This window comes from Ambystoma mexicanum, chromosome 14, assembly GCF_040938575.1.
Source record: "Ambystoma mexicanum isolate Mex_15411 chromosome 14, UKY_AmexF1_1, whole genome shotgun sequence".
In the NCBI taxonomy this organism is placed as follows: Eukaryota; Metazoa; Chordata; class Amphibia; order Caudata; family Ambystomatidae; genus Ambystoma; species Ambystoma mexicanum.
Window position 1 is genome coordinate 2902765 of NC_090940.1, and position 18898 is coordinate 2921662.

Sequence of the window (18898 nt, forward strand, 5' to 3'; positions counted from 1 at the left end):
TTAGACTATGGGCTAAAGACATTAGATCCCAGACTCTCATCTTTATTCTAATGTTCAGCACATCCCCCCCTCCCACCCCTCAGGGGCCATACCCCTCCATCTCTACATACACAGCTGCAGTAAGTTTTTTAGACCTTCTTTCCCACTATGACAGGCTTTATTTATGACACACTTTTTACTTTCTTGTTCATGTAACCTCTACTCGCTGAACGCTCCTGCACCCCTTTGGGGTAACACTGGACCGGCCACAGGAGGTTTTCGTTGTAGGAATACTAATAGTGTACACAGTGGGGAGGAACGAATTTACTGTTTACAATGCACACTTCCTTGACTAGATTAGCCTCTCTCGGGCGCTGCTGGGCGGGCTCTGGGAATTGGGTGCTATAGCATGCAGACCCGTTCCAAACCTCCATTCTACCCTCTAGCATAGGCTGCCAGGGAGGAATAAAAGGGGGAAGTTGGGCAAGGCTGTAATGTCCACTTTCTTGCTTGTTTTACCTTTCTTCTGCTTCTTCTCAAGCGGGAAGTACAACACAAAACCAGTCTGACTGGTGATCTTTAAGAAACGTAGACTGGCTAAGGAAAGCAAGGCCAGGAATCTTCCAAGGTCTTCTCCTTAGAACTTTTATGTATGAAGATGGAGGACTAGAAAACAGGGGTATCTGCATTAATGAGGTTATAATGACAGCAAAAATGCTGCTGCTGGCGCGGTTCTTGGCAGGTAAAGGCCACTTGCATGCCCTTAATAACCATTAGTTCTCTGCTTCTAAGGAGTTTCATTTTGGGGTTCACACAAGGAATACAAACCTGTTTACTATAAAGTACACACACAAATGCAAAGAGATGATCTCCAAGGAAAATAGAAATGCACGTTCCATGTATGGGAGCCAATTTGTGGAGGAAAAGTGTCCTTGAAAGGAAACTGGTGAAGGTATATTTTTGTTTAAAATGAAAGTGGACAAGGGGGAAATCAAAGCTTAATGCTGGCATGTGTATGCATCCATTCTGATTGAGCAAGACACCAGCCTGTCTGCTAATTGATCCATCTATCAGTAGCTGAAAATATCACAGAAATTAGTACCTTACAGGACTGGTACTTTAATTGGAGATGATAACCTAGTTCTCGTTATCGAGTCCTGTTTTGTAACTGTTAGGCTCCAAATGTTTTCTAGTGTTTCAACTCCCCCCTGCCTCCCATTACCATGCTCTCATTGCGGTATTACCTATTGTGACGTAGGCCCCTCCCTAACTTTGGGGACTGGTGGTGGAGTGATCCAAGGGGCCTGGTGCATGCATGGGGGGGTGTCCCCAGTTACTAGTTCCCTGAACTAAGGTATGGGCAGACCGAAGGCCTCATACCTCACTCCGACCCCCACCTATGGTAAGGGGAGAGCCACACTCCTTTTGAGCAACCGTACCTGCATGTATAACAGGGAGTGTTATGCCACCCCACTTGCCTGATCCAAACCCTCAGCATGGAAATCGAGCAGTCTGTTTAAAGGGATTGGCCTGCATCATTTTAGATTTACTGGAGTGTTTGGAGACCTTGATTTCCTCAGAATAGTTATAGAGGAAGTGGTGAAACCAGTGAATTCGGCCACGGTGGATTGTGGGGCTCATAAAAATAAAGTTGCACTTAACAAATGTATTGAATATCAAACGTGTCTACTGCAGGAAAGGACAAGCGAGCTGACCTCACTCTACCACTGGCATCGTAGGAAGACAGTATTTCCAGTTTTCTGTAGTAAGCGGTTCCTTAGCAACCAAAGACAATGGCCCCTACTTTCCAAATATTCAGAGGGTTTATAATTCACATCCTGGGGAGGCAGGGCATAGCAGCAAAGCTCCTGAGGGGAAGGGATGGAAGGACCCACATGGTCAAGGCCACTATAATCACAGGACATTCTGTTTCCAGCACACATGACCCCAGCCACACGGCCCTATCACACGCTAGCTCAGACTACACCACACAGGTGCAATGCAAGACTCTGAGCACCACTCCTCGGACCAGATTATAAAATCCAGTTTCTTTAATAGAAGCGGGTGTGGTGTTTGAGAAGGAGCTAGAAGCGGATGCTTGGAAGAGATTGGCTAGCAAAGGGTCTTTTGAGGCGGAAGGTGGTAGAAAGGATTGATGGAGGTTGGAGAGGATTTGAAGAGGAGGGTTACCATCTGGAGAGAATGCCATTGGAGATGGAGGAGACCCCATCTCAAGAGGGATGCTTTAAAGGAGAAGTAGAGATGTCGGTGGGAGAGAACTCTTTTGGAGGAGGATGGATCTGAGGTGGGGAGGCTGGTAATGAAGAAGAGTGTTCTTGGACCAGCAGGCTTGAGGGGGAGCTTTTCACCTGTGGGCAACAGAAGGTGGGAGGCAGGGGGGAATGCAACCCCTTTAGTTCAAAGGGCAAAGAAGGTTCCAGTTCGTCATGTTGGTCCAAGGCAGAGCACGAGGTGGGTGGAAGAACCAGATGGTGCCACCTTATGGGGACCCCAGGAATCCTATGCCTGGTATAGAATCCCAGATGGTGCCACCTTATGGGGACTCCAGGAATCCTATGGCTGACAGTCCGGTATAGAATCCCAGGCCAAAGAATAGGAAGGAGTATTGGGAACTACACACCCATGCCAGCCCAATCCTAAAGTGCATCAGAGTGTGTGGGCTCCTGTTGGGGGAAAGCAACCAGACCCATCCAGTGGTCTAGAGGAGAATCTGAGGCTATGGCAACCTAGCAACATCTTTGAGCCTGGAGGAACCTCGTTGGTGATCACTAGAGAAGATGATTCAGGGACCCCTGCATCCTGAAGACAAAATCAAAGGGTCTTGCTGGACAGACAATGGCCATAGAGTTCAAACCAAGAGCTTTGTGAGGAAATGTCTTTTCAAATGATTGGTAGAGGGGAATTTGATTAAGACTTTGTTTAAACAAAGGCTTTTGGGTTAGGCAGTGCCCCTTGGATTATTTCACCTACCCAATCAACTCTCGGGTGTGCATTGGGAATGCCTCACAGGACTGTGAACCTCCACTGACTTGAAGCTTACTTTGGTTCCCCAGACAGTTGACTTTATTGTCCACCACCTCACACATCAGAACCACATTTTTTTTTTTTTGCAAAGTCTGTTTCTGTCTAACCTAAGACCATGTCTTGTTCACACTCCTTCACAGAGTTTATATACTGTGGCAAACCAGAAGAAGATTCGTACACTTGGAGGTAATTTCTCAAGTTTTATCCTTTAAGTGTCATGGATGAGTATGCTTGTCCTTTTTGCGTAGACTTGCATAATAGCCTGGCACTTAAGGGATTAAAATAAAAGAATCAAAATGCCTAACTAGCTCTATCACTACGAGCAAAGTTCCCTACCTAACAAAACAAAAGGTATGGGTGGGCTTTAAAGTTCAAAATAGTTATTCGGTCCAAATCCTAACCAACTAACTGGTCCTACCACTTTATAGGGCGCCTGCCTGGCCCAAATTGTTTGGTTTGTTCTTGGATTTCAAAGTTCCTTTTTCTACAACCGTATAACCATCTCGGTCTTTGTATCAAGTTAGGGTTTCTCTTTCTCCTGTTACGAAAGAATATGGTGCCTTGTGAACATTTCCGTTTGTCCAGGGTTTCTCAAAAACACTGCTTTCTTCCAAGTTATTTTTGATAGGGCGGGCTGTCCATACGTCCTACCAAAGTTTTCTGTACCTTCTGTTGCTTTTTCAGTGTTCATTCAAGGTGTTCATACTTCGAGTGGATTGTGTCCTCCAACGTATTCCTCATCTTAGATGTATTCCATCCAGCTTTGCTGCTCTTTGGACATTTTTTTGGCAGAGGGTACCGTGCGTCGATGTCGAGTCGATGGTCCCTCGAAGGCCTCCGTCGAGGGTGACGTCATCGGGTATATAAGTAGCACGCGCGGCGCCCGTTGGCCGCAGTTCCATTTTTCCACAGTATACGTTGCTTCGGAGATTCGGCGCGCCCCGAGTTCTGTGAAGATAATAAATATAATGAAATATGTCCTCGTCATCGACGCCGACCACAACCCTGAAATCGGGTTTCAAAAAGTGCAAGTCGTGCAGTTCAAAAATGTCGATCACGGACCTGCACCGAGAGTGTTTGCGGTGCCTCGGAGAAGGCCACGACATGAAGGCCTGTACGAAGTGTCAGGCGATGACTGGGAAGGCCTTGCGAGAAAGGAGAGGAAAACTACAGGTAGGTCGCAAAACCGATCGTAAAGCGTCTAGCGTCGAGTCGAGGTCCCGTGAGGAGAAATCTCCTCGACGCGAAAGGCATCGATCCAGGTCCCGAAGCGATTCCTATCGCTCGTCGTCTTCGACAAAAAAATCGAAGAAACGACGCCACAGGTCTCCCTCCACCTCGTCGTCAGACGAGTCTCTGAAAAGGATGAAATGCCCCACGAAACATTTGTCTCCCAAAGAGTGGGAAGCATTCAGGGTCAAAATGATGGAGGTGTTTGAGAAAGCGAAGCCTCGGTCCGCGCCTTCTTCGGAAGCCGTCCAGGAGCGTCATCGCTCCGACACTCGCGCGTCCTCGAGCCCGGGTGAACGAAAAAGGAAGGATGGGGAACCTTCCAGGATGCCGAGCTAAAAACGCTCGAGTCGAGTCAACCGTTCGAGGTCACCAACGCCGTCTGAGATCCATCACACCTGGAAGGGAAAATCTTCGAAGAGCGCCTCGACGCCCTTGAAGCAAACCCTGTCGACGACCAATATGTCGTCGACGCCCTTGTCGACGCTGAAGCCCTTGGCGCCAAAGGCTCCAGCCAAGCCAGGGCAGCCAGAAAAAGGGAAAGATAAGGTTACAAGACCTGTAATATCCTCAGAGCACTGTAATGCACCTCTTCCTCCTCCTCTCCCAGAGAAGGTTTTCAAGCCTCTCCCCAGGAAGGAGTTTTTCAAGTCCCTGACCTCAATTTTTGAGGAACAGGAGAGATCTGATGAGGAGAATGTACCTTTTGGGCTACAATATGGCACCCCAAATGTCCCAGAATGCTTGATTTCAGAAGAAAGCAGAATGAGGGACTTGGTGGAACCATTACACAATGCAAGTGGCATTGACATATCTGAAAATGACTTTGGCAGACCAGAACCAGGAGAGCATGCCAGTCCATCATATCGTCAATTAATGACAAAGGTAGTAGATTACTTAGGATGGGCTAGACCATCAGCCCAATTCATCCAGGATGATTTAACAGATATATTGGACCACGGTCCCACCGTAGACCCAGTACTACCCTTTGATGTAGCCCTGCAAAATAGGGTGGCCAAGAATTGGGAAACTCCGGATTCTATTCCTCCGGTAAATAAATCCCTCACCTCAAAATACCGCCGGCCAGTAGCGACCCCGGCTATCTGTCCAAACATCCAACTCCCGAGAGTCTGGTCGTACAGGCAGCCACAGCTTCTAACAAACGTACGTACCCTTCTATCCCTCCAGACAGGGATGATAAGAGTGTGGATGGCTGGGCACGGAAGGTATTTTCAGCTGGGAGTATGGCTTTAAAATCTGCCAACTCCACATGAGCCTTGGCAAAATGTTCGTACACTCTGTGGGAGTGCATCGCAATGGTGGCGGAGCACATATCAGAAGGGGAAGAAAGGGAAGGGTTAATAGCCATCGTTAGAGATGGGAAGGAAGCCATGCAGGAATCCCTTCAATCTGGATTGGACACTGCGGATAGTGTAAGCAGGTCCATCAGCACTAGCACGGTAATGCGCAGATTTGCGTGGTTACGTAAGTCTGGTTTTCACCGGACGTACAGAACCGCCTTCTGAACATGCCTTTTGACGGGTCTCACCTTTTTTGCAACAAGGCTGACAAGAGCCTTGAGAGGTTGCAGACCTCAAAAGCAGCTGCCAAATCTTTAGGAGCTGCTATTAGGCAACCTCAGCATTTTCGTGCGCAAGGACAATCGTGGAGGGGACAATCCTCTCGTTACTACTCCTCATATGGAAAGGCGAGAGGAATGGCCAGTCAAAGGGGCCAGAGAAAGGCCACTCTCGGTGGACGAGGAAAACCTGCAAAGTCAGCTCCAGCTGCAGCCTCTTTGCCAACAGCGGCTGCAACAACGGCCACAAAACTACTTTGAGGACTTGCATCACAAAACACCTGTAGGAGGCAGGCTGTCATTGCCATTACTTCAGATGTTTGGGCTCTAGAAATAATAGCCTAAGGCTACTGCCTTCCTTTTTCTAACGCAACCTCAAAGCAATCTACCAGGGAGACACTCGTTGAAGTTTTCGGACCCGCTCCTACAGCAGGAAGTTCTAACCCTGCTGGCGAAAGGTGCTATAGAACCAGTACCTGCTGTGGAGAAGAACAAGGGATGGTACCCACCCGTATTTTTTGATCCCCCAAAAAGGACGGAGGACTGAGACCCATCTTGGACTTAAGAAACTTGAACAAGTTCCTCAGGAAGGACAAGTTCAAGATGGTTACCCTTTCTCAGATCCTTCAGGCCCTTCAACTTCAGGACTGGTTGGTGTCATTGGACCTCCAGGATGCTTATTTTCATGTGCCGATTCATCTCAAGCACAGAAAATACCTGAGGTTCGTAGTTGGCGACTCACACTATCAGTTTCCAGTCCTGCCATTCAGATTGACCTCTGCCCCGAGGGTCTTCGCCAAGTTAATGGTAGTGGTGGCAGCGCACCTCAGGTTGGGGGGGGGGGATTCACGTCTACCCCTACCTGGACGATTGGTTGATCAGGGCACGTTCTGCTGAGCAAGCGCTGGATCATCTGAAAGTCACCTGCCACTTCCTCCACAGACTGGGCTTCTCCCTCAATTTCAAGAAGTCGCAAATGACACCTTCCCAACAGCTTCAGTACATAGGAGCTGTATTAGACACGTCCTTGGGAAAGACCTCGCCTCCCAAGTCGAGGGCTAAAGACATTCTTCAGATGGTTTCCAAATTCCAAAATGCCCAAAATCTCCAGGCTTACGACTTTTTAAGGTTGCTCGGCCTCATGGCATCCTGCATCTTCCTGGTGCCAGAGGCATGTTTGAGGATGAGATCCCTTCAATGGGATCTAAAGACTCAGTGGTCCTAGTTCTCGGGTCAAATGACGGATCTCCTTCAGATTCCGAACAAGGTTCGACAAGATCTTCTATGGGGGACTTGTACAGAGAACATCCTAAAAGGAGAACCTTTTTGGCAACCATGGCCGGAGATCACAGTAGTGACGGACGCCTCACTCATGGGGTGGGGAGCTCATGCCAACGATTTGACAATCAACGGTCGTTGGTCTCCATCGGAGTCCAAACTGCACATCAACCTTTTAGAGCTGAGGGCAATCAGACTAGAGCTGAAGGCTTTCCTGCCATCTGTCAGGGGAAAGAATGTCCTGATAATGATGGACAACACAGTGGCCATGCATTATCTAAACAAAAGAGGTGGTGTGGGGTCACTACTTCTGTGCAGAGAGGCAATGCAGCTCTGGTATTGGGCAATTCAGGAAGGAATCTCTTTAACGGCAATTCATCTAGCCGGGGAGGAGAATATGATGGCAGATGCTCTGAGCAGCCAGAGCACGGTGTCCCACGAATGCGAACTACCTCAGGAAGTCATTCAAGAGATCTTCGCCCTTTGGGGAACGCCTCAAGTAGACCTATTTGCAACCGGTATCAACCGAAAGTGCGAAAGGTATTGCTCAAGGGAATTTCCCCCAAGAGGAGCCCTGGGGGACGCGTTTGTGGTGGAGTGGAATTTCCCACTATTGTATGCGTTCCCTCCGATTCCCGTCATTCCTCAGGTCATCAGGAGGCTGAGACACTTCGGGAGCCACATGATCCTAATTGCCCCAGATTGGGCCAGGAGAACGTGGTACCCGGACCTTCTAGACATGTCCATCTGTCCTCCAGTACATCTTCCTCAGAGAGAACCTTCTCTCTCAAATGGAGGGTCAGGTTCTCCATCCAGAGGTCAAAACGCTCAACCTTCATGCTTGGTATCTGAAAGGCTGAGATACAGGGATTGGAACCTTCCAGATGTTATGGAGGTGTTGCCTTCTGCAAGAAGGCCAGCAACAAAGTCTCTATGCCGTTGGAAAAAGTTTTGCAACTGGTGCAGAGAAAAGAATGTCGATCCTTTTCTATGTTCTATTCCGGAAGTAATATCTTTTCTTCTGACCCTAGCACATAGAGGTCTGAATGTTGGAACAATAAAAGATTACCTTGCGGCGCTTTCCATTTTCAAGCGCTCGTCGGAAGAATGCTCCTACTTCAAAATTCCTTTGATAATACAATTCTTAAAAGGACTCACTAATGTTTCCTCCTCACCCATTTCAAGTACCGATTTGGGATCTCAATTTAGTCCTAAAATTCTTAATGTGTGCTCCTTTTGAGCCTATGCACACGTGTCCATTAAGATTACTAACATGGAAAACTGCCTTCCTAGTTGCTTTAACATCTGCAAGAATGAGCGAATTGCAGGCAATGTCTTCTGGGCCACCCTTTGCTGTGTTCCTTAAGGCCAGAGTTGTGTTGAGGGTTAAACCATCATTTTTACCGAAAGTAGTATCTGATTTTCATTTAAGTCAGAGCATTGTTTTACCCGCATTCTATCCTCCACCCCATCCTACTAAGGAGGAGGAAAGATTACACAGGTTGTATCCAAAAAGAGCTTTAAGCTTTTACATCTCTAGACTTTCCAGACTTAGAGTGGACAACCAGCTGTTTATAGGTTACACAGGAAGGAAACTGGGTCAATCGATGACAAAAGAGACAATTTCACGCTGGATTGTGCTTTGCATTTCAGAATGCTACAGATTAGCACAAAAAGACCCACCAGAAGGGTTAAGGGCTCATTCCACCAGAGGCATCGCCTCTTCGACAGCCCTTCAAATAGGTGTTCCAATAAGGTCCATTTGTGAAGCAGCAACTTGGTCTTCACTACACACCTTTTCAAAATTCTATAGCCTGAATGCTTCCCAGTCTAAGGAACTGAGTTTTGGAAAAGCAGTGCTTTTTTCCGCCATCTAAGGGCATTGAAAAATCTAACCCCTCCTCCAGAGAAATTATACATACTGCTTTGGGAGTCTATCTAAAATGAGGAATACGTTGGAGGACACAATCCACTCGAAGAACAGGTTACTTACCAACTAGTAACGTTCTTTCGATTGGATGTTCCTCCAACGTATTCCTCATCGCCCTCCCAGCCTACCCCTCTGTAGATTTTTCCGGGTTATTGCCAACTCAAATCTTGTAAGGCTGATACCTGTCTGCCGGCACAATCTACACAGTACAAAATCAAAGATAAGGGGAAAAACAGAACTGAGGCCAATGGGCGCCGTGCGTGCTACTTGTATACCCGATGACGTCACCCTCGACGGAGGCCTTCGACGGACCATCGACTCGACATCAGCGCCCTCTGCCGAAAAAATTTCCAAAGAGCAGCAAAGCTGGATGGAATACATCTAAGATGAGGAATACGTTGGAGGAACATCCAATCGAAAGAACGTTACCAGTTGGTAAGTAACTTGTTCTTCTTTCTCAATCCCCCTTTCATTGGGTAGTTGCACACACAGGTTTCTCAGGCTCCCCGAAACCTAGGTAGGTTTCCCAGCCATTATTCTTAATGTTTGTTTTTTTATCCTCTCCCTCCCCCCCCCCCTGCCTTCGTAGAATATTTGCACTCACGGTTTCTCAGGCTCCTGTAACTTTGATAGCTTTCGCAGCTGATTATCACAATGCTCGTACCTTGTGACAGTATGCTCTGGTTTCTCAGGCTGCTGTGACGTTGACGGATTTCTGCGCAGTTACTGGTCTTTGTAGCTATGGTCTGACGTGTGCAGAGCTTGGGGACACTGACTCCCTCATTCGATCTGGTCTGTGTCCGTTACCGGCCCACTACTGCTCATTCATGGTCGCGCCACCAGGTGAGATGTGGGTACTGCCGTCTCTGCTCCTTCTTAGACCTCGGTCGGGTAGAACGCCAAACCCTTGGCCATTCAGCTCGCACCTTGCTCACCCTCCTCACTGCCACTATCTCCGCAGACCAGCGTGGCTTCGCCCCTGCAGGACGTCAACGATGTGGAGACTTGCCTCTGCATAGAGCTTCCCTTTTTCTGTAGGAGTTTCCTCTTATACACATCGCAGGAATAAACTGAAAATTGTCCTCATTTGCTGACCTGGCGTTCAGGCTGTGTTAAGCATTGCCTGTAGCCAATACATGTAAAGAAGGATCTCTGTGGAATATAGTCGTCGTCGGAGATGTTAGTCTTTTTCACATCCATATATGCAGACAAGGTGGTTTGGATTACAATGTACGCACTGGAATGAGAGTCCTTGTCCTAAAGAGGGGTCCCTCCCAGTGAGGTACCACTTACCCAGACCCCTTATCCTCAAACGGGGTGGCTCACCTCTGGGGAGAAGGGATGCATTTTCCAGGCCTGTCATAATACATATACTAATTTCCAAAGGAAGGCATTGAATTCCCAGCAGCAAATGGGTTAAACCTCTTGTGTCCTAGACATCCAGTGCCTTTTCTTTCCAAAAACTGCTGAGTACCGGTTAATCTGATGCATAGGCATCGGGGATTCTACTGGGGCATTTCACCAAAGAGCTGCTTTATTAGAAAAATGTGGATCTTGCACTGTGGGGATACTACGTTTTTACAAATCTGTGCAAAGTTGAGAAAAGGGGTACAGCACATCCAGCAGGACTGTACATTAGACTGCCTTCAGCAAACGCGTAATCCAGTTTTTTCAATGTTATAGCCGAAAGTGTTTTTGTATTTATTAATTATTAAGGTGCTTTCACCAAAGCTCCAAACATACAGAACAAATCAGTAAAAACGTAATGCCAAATAATGCGCAATTGAAAGAAGGTAATAATGTATAGCATGTTAGATAGCAGATGATTTTGATTTGTGTGTGAAAGGGAGAGTAGGGAGGGATAGACCTGATAAGTGTAAGGCATTCCAAGGTTTAGGGGCTAAAAGACTGAGATGGGGATTAGGGTGGTCTAGAGACATATTGCTGAAATTGAGATTGGGAGCGAAGGGGGCATACAAAGAGACAAGTAAGGATAGATAGAGGGGTGCAAGCCCATGAATACATTTAAAAGTGATGCAGGGAAAGAGGAAGGGTATTGAAGATTTGAAATCTAGCCAGCCAAGAATAGATGAAATGGAGGCATGAAGGGAGATTCTGCAAAGAGTGCGAATGGCAGAATTAAAGATGGAACAAAGAGGGGCAAGATGAGAAGCAGGAAGACCAGCAAGAAGAAAAGTAGTCAAGGAGAGAAAAGACTAAGTTTAGTGAATGTGAGAAAGGGGTGAGCTTTAGGAATGTTGGCAAAAACTGCAGCGAGCAATGTTGGAAATATGTGATGAAAAGGAAAGTGAATAATCAAAAATGACCCCTTGATTACAGGCAGAAGCAAAAGGAAGAGAAGCAGGCGGTGCAATAGGAGGAGGGATACTAGCAGCAGGAAAGAACACGTCTTTCAGGCTTTGAGATCTAAGTAATGTGGCTTCATCCAAGTTTGAACTGCAAAAAGACAGTTGGAAATAATAGTGTGAAGAGTATTAGGGAAGGCAATAAAAAGCTGGATCTGTGTGGAAATGTGTAGAGTTCCCAGAAGAATAGATAATGGCAGATGACCTGTTCAATGAAAAGAGAAGCAGGCCCAGGATCGAGCCTACTAAGTCACCCCAAGCAACAGAAAAGGAGCGAACAGCCAGATCAGACCTAAATCAAGAAGGAACAATACCGGAAAGCCCCATAGAGAGAAGTGGGGAGTGGTCAACCACATCAAAGGTGGGTGAAAGATCAAGTAAAATTAAGCTAGAAGATGTATAGTGTCTAGCAGATATAAGGGAATCGAAGAATGGGAGAAGAGCCATTTCTGTTGAGTAAAATGGGCGAAAGCCTGATTGTGTAGAGGGAGGAAGAGAACTAAGATCAAGACAGGTTGTGATTTGGGAATTAACTACATGGTCTAGAATTTTAGCGAGATGGGGTAAAAGTGAAATAGGATGATAGATTTACGGTGAGGAAATGTCTAGTGAAGGTTTGAGTGGCCAAATGGCTGCGCTCTTTAAATCGGCAGGAAAAGTTGCAGAGGAAAGGGACAGATTAATAAGAGAAGTTAAAGAAGGTAACTGGAGAGGAACAGGCTTAGTAATAAGAGGGGAAGGAATAAGATTGAGGGGAGAAGCAGTGCTTGAGCCCGAGCAAGATAAGGCAGTGTGTCAACCTCAGAAGAGAGGAACAAGGAGAGAGATGAGGAAAGCCGAGGAGGGTCACGGGATGAGATGCTAGGGGTCGATAAGGAGGAAAGCAACAGTGCAACTTTAGAGATGAAGACATATTAAAAGTCTGTAGGAATAAGAAAAGAGGGATGGGTTGGAGAAGGGGCGGAGGGGAGAATACGTCTTAAGAAGTTGTGAGATCGAGGATGAGGAGAGTACTAGAAGATTTGAGATGTTTTTTGCAGCGACCAAGGTCGAATAATAAGTAGTGTGAATAGTAGAAAGATAAACGAGATCAGGAGAGTTTTTTTTCTACGTCTCTGCAAAGATCGCATTGAGCCAAGATCAGAGGTCAACCAAGGTTGAGGGGGCTTAGATGGACAGAAAGGATGAGCAGGGAGAAGAGTCAATGGAGAGAAGGGAGGTATTGAGAGTAGCAATCATGATGTCAGTAGAAAGCATGGCATGGAAGGAAGGGAAGAGATAAATGCAGATAGGAAAAGGTTTGAAGAATGTCACAGAGAAAAGAAATGTGAGGCACGGTGTTGAATATTGTGAAATATAATTTGAGTTAAATTATTTATGGAAAAGGAAAGGAGAGATGAGTGGTGGATAGGTGAAGGTTACAGTCTCCAAGAAGAAAAAAGCATGAAGGGCAAGGGAGCAAGACTGAGAGGAGTGCATCAAGATCAGTACAAAAAGTAGAGCATGGGCTCAGTGGTCACAAAAGAAATGGGATACGTTTCAGAAAATTTAAGATGGTGAGGATGATTTTTCAAGAAAGTTTGCTTTGCGAAACTGACACACTTTCTACATACCCTCTGTGGCTAAAAAGTAGGGTCAATGATTTCTCCTGAGATGACTTGTGGCTCAGAGTAGCTATCTCAATCATTGTTATCCATGTCCCCTCCTGTTATTTACTTTACCAAATGCACATCAAGAGCTGAAAAATGAAATTGCCACCTTTTCAGATACAATGTTGCATGCAGCCACACATGTTAAACTTTGTAGCCGTCTCCATATGTTCTCTGTCTGCCTATTGGCATTGGGAAATGGTTTCACATTATGCAGATGCCTACTGGCCCCTCCCGCCCTATCGGAACTAATAGATATGGACCAGAGAAGGGAAAGCCTGCTAAGCCCCAGACCTACTTGCAACCTCTGAGGTCTTATTTTGATTCATGTAGTTCTAATGTTCACATACCTGTGGCACTATGCTAGCGCCCAATGAAGGGGATGCTGAACACAACAAGACATAAAGCAGCATTTGTCAAAGAATTCTGTTGTGTGACTAGAGAGAGTTATAATGCATAGAATGGCGAGTACCAAAAGGGTATATTTTTATTTTTTGTTTAGAATAGTTTAAGTAAGACAAAAACTTTTTTGTTTACCATTTTTCTATGTTGTTGACAATTGATCTTATAGTCATGGGTGGTTTCTTTCATAGTTCCACCTTGGTTGAAATAGAGCAGCCTACAGTCTTTTTATTTTATTTTTTTTTATTTAACGTGTAAAAAATTTAGTTTACATGTAAACTTTTATCACACTTTACTTTCCATTTCATGACCATCTTAAAACATCTTTAACCTTCATGTTTGTTTTTTCTCCAGTCTTTTTACGAGTTCTCCATGACTGATTCATTGTCCTTCTCTTTCAGGATTTTTTCCAAGAAGTTTATTCCCGCGCACAAGAATCTTGGATTATGTCCTTGAATAAAGTAGTGCCATCGTTACTCGTTTCTTTGTGTCATGTTTGACATGTGCCTTGTTAGCATTTGCTTTCTCACATTTGATACCGCTCCACAGTTCATAAGGAGATGTGCCGGTGTCCCCTCTTGGTCAATGTCTAGACCGAATGTACAGCATCCTTCATTTATACCTCTGCCTCCAGTTCTGTTTTTGTAGTCGTTGGTCAGGTAAACTCCTAGCCGAATTTTCATTAGTAGGGCCCTGTGTGTGTTTGAGGGAAATTTTACCAGATACTCCGGAAGCGCCTTTCTTTCCCTGTGTTCCACAGCCATGTTCTTTGTGTTCTTTAACTTCATTTTGGCCTCTCTTGTTGCTATCCAATCTTGTCTCAGGAGTTTTTCTTTTTTTTTTGTTTTTTTTAAGTTTGTGTTTAATCGTTTAAAGATTTTTACAAACTCTCTTGCCATTCTTGATTTATGGTTCTACGGTAGAGAGAGAAAAGAAGAAGGTACTTAGGACACCACTTTCATATGCCGTTTTCTTTCATAAAATCCTTTTAAAGTTCATGTTTGAAGATTGCTCATTTTCGGGCAGACATTAGCTGGATTTGCCCTTTTCAGTGCTATTTCCAGGAGTTTTGCTGCCGCCCTCGACCATCTTGCTGAGTCTCCAGCAATTAGCCGACACCAACCCGTTTCTTTGTTTAGCACTGATGGATAAGATATCAGTGGTTCCAAGTACGCCTCTCTTTCCTTAGAAAATTCTGTACAGGTCGTGAGGAGGTGTCTTATTGTTTCTGTTTGATCTGAATCATCAGAAAGGCGACATGGAGCTGTTGAGGATTGTGATCTAATAGCCAGAATTTCTCTTGTGTGGAGGATGTTTAGCCGGGCTCTCATAAAGTTTTTCTCAGCTCCTTCTCAGGGAATTTTTTGCAGTATCTCAAGGGTGTTTTTAGTTTGTGACCAGGCAACAGATCTTTGAGTGATTTGTAAGACTGGATCTTTTCGTTGGTAGAAATTCAATCTTGCTGCTCTATTTTTGTCTTTACTCTGCCCGGATTTGCGTTCTTCCGTGCAGGCGATCTCTTCCAGTTTGCCTTGTAATTTTTTTACCCAGGTATTGAGAGGTTTGAATCCCCCTCTTTTTATTTCTTCTGCTTCTACCTGGACGATTGGAAGAGAGTCGGGCAAAAGGGTTTCTCTATACAATTGAAGTGCACTTTGTTCAACTACTGATGCAAGAGACACCAGGCCCAGGTCACGCCGAATCGCCGCCATGGGTGCTGACTTAGGAAGTCCCAACACCGCTTTCCACAGAAAGCCTTCCAGCTTTGTCCAAATTTCTTGAGGAAGAGTTAGATTTGCGCTTTTCCATATGTTAAAACTGGAACAATTTTGGATTTATAAAATTGCAAGGCTGGGGTCCATGAAAACTTTCCAAATTTTTTGTCCACAGCTATTAGTTGCGCTGTCAAATTTCTTGTTTTGTCCCAAAGGGACTTCTGGACGGTGTTTTCTGTCAAGGAGTTATCGATCCAAACCCCAAGGTATTTGTATTCTTTCACCACTTCCAATTTGGTGTTTTCAAGGAACCTGACCGGAGGGACTTTGCGATCGAGTGTCGATTTGGTGAAAAGGAGAATTTTGTTTTTTTGTTTAATTTCCAAGTTATTATTTTTCATGCAGGCTGAAAGGTTCACTGGTTGGCGTTGCAGACCTATTTTGGTCTGATCCATAAGGATCGGGTCATCGGCGTACCATAACTTGGAGACTTTGGTCAATCGAACCTTTGGAGGCAGTGAGCAAATTTTATTTTCAGTAAATTGAAAATCTCCAATAAAGGTGATGAACAGCGCTGGGGCCAGGGGGCAGCCTTGCTTGTCCCCTCATTCTGAATGAATTATGTTTGAAAGATGGCCTTGCTGACTCAAACGGACGTGCATCATAGTTTTTGTATGTAGGGCCATTATTGGTTCCAGTACCGGAGGCAGACATTTCCAGGTTTTTAGTTTAGACCAGAGTTTTTCGCGATCCACCATGTCGAATGCCTTCGAAAGATCCACTAATGCCAAGTGGATCTTGGGTGCAAAAATTTTCACTTTTACTTTTATGATGTTTAACAGTAGTAAACTGATCGCCGTGCCTGTGCCCTTTTGGAAGCCTGTCTGGAAAATGTCAGCAGCTGGGGAGGTTATGGCCCATTTTTGGAAATGTGAGAGGAGCAGGGTCGCAAACATTTTTCCCAGAATGTCCAGCAAAATGATTGGCCTGTAGTTGGACGGACTTTCTCTACAGCCTTTTTTAAAGATTGGGACCAGAACTGCTTCTGTCCATGATTCTGGGATTTGTTTCGCTTTGTGGCTGTGGTTAAATAGTTCACTTAATACTGCTGCCCATTTTTCCGGGTGTTTTTTGATGTCTATGTTGGTCAGACCATCCGGGCCTGGCGCTCTCTAGGATTTCAGTTTTGCGATTACTCTTATAATATCTTCCACGTCTGTTAGGGGTATCCAGGATTCCGGGGACAACCGTGTTTTCGTCTGTTCAGACGTTGAAGGAAGCCGAAACAGGTCAGTGAAATGGGAAACCCTGTTTTGTTCCGAGACGGCGTTTGCAAGTAAGGGTGCCCTTTGCCCATTTGTACTTTTCAGTAAGTTCCAGAAGTCTCTTGTGTTTCTGGAGGCCCAAGTCTTCAGCATGGCTTCGGCATCATTTTGGTGGAGAGTTGCTGCGTGGTGTTTGATCCATGATTTGTAGTAGTTTGCTCCCTTTCGGTATGCGGACCACGCTTCTTCTGTTTGATGGCGAATTGCGAAGTTTTTCAGATTTCTTATTTCTCTACGCTTTATCACCACCATCCGATCGTAGATGTGCTTATGTTTAGGCTGTTTACCGTTTGTTCCAGAAACGCTCACCCTATAGGGTGACAGTAGAGGAACATAGTCCGGTCTCTTGACGACCGAGCTTGATAGACTGAGCCCTGGGTCCGTACTTAGCCTTTCTTTTATTGTTCTTATGTTTTCTGAGGTAAGGCGAAGTCAAGTTTGTCGCTTGTAGGATTCCACGGCCGATGTGTATAGTAACCTTTCGGGACCCAGGACATTTGTAACAAGTTATGATCACTTTCCAATGTTTTCAGTACTTTGAAGGAAGAAATGTGGGGAATCAGACCTTCGGTTGTGAAGATATAGTCAAGAGTGGCGGATGTTTCTTGTCTTTCCCACGTAGGGATCTGTGGTTTAGAGTCTTGTAAAGTCGCTTCATTGTAGAAGTTTCTTAATTTCATTAATTTTGACCACGCCAAACCTCATCTGCCAAAGAGCGGGAAGCTTGTGCTCTTTTGGGTGTGGTCTGGATTTTGCACTTGCCGTTTAAATCTCCACAGATTATGATATTGTCCACCTCTAGATCCACATTAATAGTGTCGATAGCATTGGCGACAGATTTGCAAAATTCTTTTTTTGATGTTCTCTCAGGGTTCCAGTACAGATTAATTATTGCCAGGTCCGAGGCGGTCCATGTGTCAAGATCTGGGTTGTGGCACTGCCATGAAGTTAACGTAACGAGCATGCCATAGATTTCAATGATTTTTCTTTTTGGTGTTATTCCTGAGCCTATGCAAATGTCAGTTAGTAAGCCCGAGGACGGTCTTCCCAGTAGCGACCTACAGGCTGGTGAAAGTTCGATTGCGAATCCGTCTATTGTCGGTTGGTCCGTTAGACAAGTTTTCTGTAAGCATAAGAGGTCGAAATTTCCCAGGTTTACATCGCTGGGGTGGGTTAGATGTTTATAACCTCTTGTATTCCATGATGCCATTACCAGTTCTTTTTTGGAGAACTTTAATGCTGATGCCTCGATCGACTTGACAGGTTTTCAGAGGCTCCTCATTGGCTGCTATTTCTTTTGATTTCGTCCAAATGTGTCTGACAGTCTCTTCCATGGTCCGTCTGAGACTTTTACGGTCTGGTGAGTCTTTTGGTTTAAGCTATTTTCCTCCCATTTGTATGTGCCAGAATTTCTTTCTGTGGGACTGTTTTTTTTTTTTATTGTTTATGATGTTGGGTGCTCTGGCGGGAGCTTGCGAAATTCGTTGATGACTCGTAGTTGGCGCCCTCTTTTCTTCTATATGCCTCTTCAGGTCCGTTCTTCGTGCTCTGTTGCCAGGCTACTCGTCGCCTCAGAGTTTCTTGCCATCGATTTTAGTTGTATAGTGCTTCAGTTCTTGAAACATAGTGTGTCCTATTCGGTGAACCCCTCCTCCGGGTATCTTGGTCTGGTTGTTTAGATTTAGGCTTTGGTAGTGGAAGCAGGTTAAATCCTAGTTGGTGCAGGTCTTTTGTAATGTCTGTGGGGATTTCTGCTAGAGCTTTGTTTCTTAGGTGAATATACGCTTTTGCTCTATGTTCACAATGGTATGGTTCCACCAACTCAGTCATCGGTCGTCAGATGTTGAAGCTTGCTGATTTTAGCCAAGGTTTTTAAAACCGTTTTTCTGTTCAGTACCATATAGCCTTCTTTGGATAAAATTTGCTCGAGTTTGAAGATTGTGGTTCCTAACAATTTTTCTTCCTGGGTTCATCAGCGTGCCTTGTTGACCTATAGGCGTCTGGTCGATGTTCTTTTTTGATTCCCGCAGTATTTGTCTGTCTTTCTCTTTGCTTGTATGGGCTCGCTTGGTTTAATCTTCGCGTATCTGGAAAAACCTCATTGGCCTTACTCGGCTGGACCCTCCGTTGTGAACTCTCGTTGCCCCCTTCTGCTTAGTCGATGTAGATTGGCGACACATTTTATTTGTTGAGGCTGCTAGTGGTAGTTTAACTGATTGTGTTTTTGATATTACTGGTGGATCTTCTGAATTGTCAAGGTGCTGAGATAGGTTCATTAATTTACTGCTTGCCTGGAATTCCTCGATCGTTTTAGGTGACTGGACCGGGCCCTGCTGGACTACTGTGGAAGCCAGTATCGGTCGTGTTTGTTCTATCGGCCTTGTTTTTGGGTCTTCCTTT